Raw genomic sequence first — 390 nt, 5'->3', positions numbered from 1 at the left:
TTTAGAAAAATTATAAACTTTCTGTTAGTGCCATTAGTTTTCAAATTTGAAAACACTTTTTTTTCTTTGTTACTTTATTTATATTATTTTGTTTCTACTTATAACAAAATACTTATTGTTGCTATTTTTATTTTGTTTCCAGATTTTTTGTTTTGTTTTCTGCATTATTTATTTTCTTTTGTTTTTTGCTTTATTTTTAAATTCTTTTGCTTTTAGGTCAGCAAAATTATAAACTTTCTGTTAGTGCCATTAGTTTTAGAAAAATTATAAACTTTCTGTTAGTGCCATTAGTTTTCAAATTTGAATAGTTAAAAATTGAATTCTTTGAAATTTGTGTGAATCACAAGTTTGTGATTAACTTTACTAAAAAAATGAACATAGATGTGCCTA

Source organism: Triticum dicoccoides, chromosome 4B (genome assembly GCF_002162155.2).
Source record: "Triticum dicoccoides isolate Atlit2015 ecotype Zavitan chromosome 4B, WEW_v2.0, whole genome shotgun sequence".
Lineage (NCBI taxonomy): Eukaryota > Viridiplantae > Streptophyta > Magnoliopsida > Poales > Poaceae > Triticum > Triticum dicoccoides.
The sequence above is the reverse complement of the archived record's forward strand: the minus strand, read 5'-3'. Positions refer to the sequence as shown.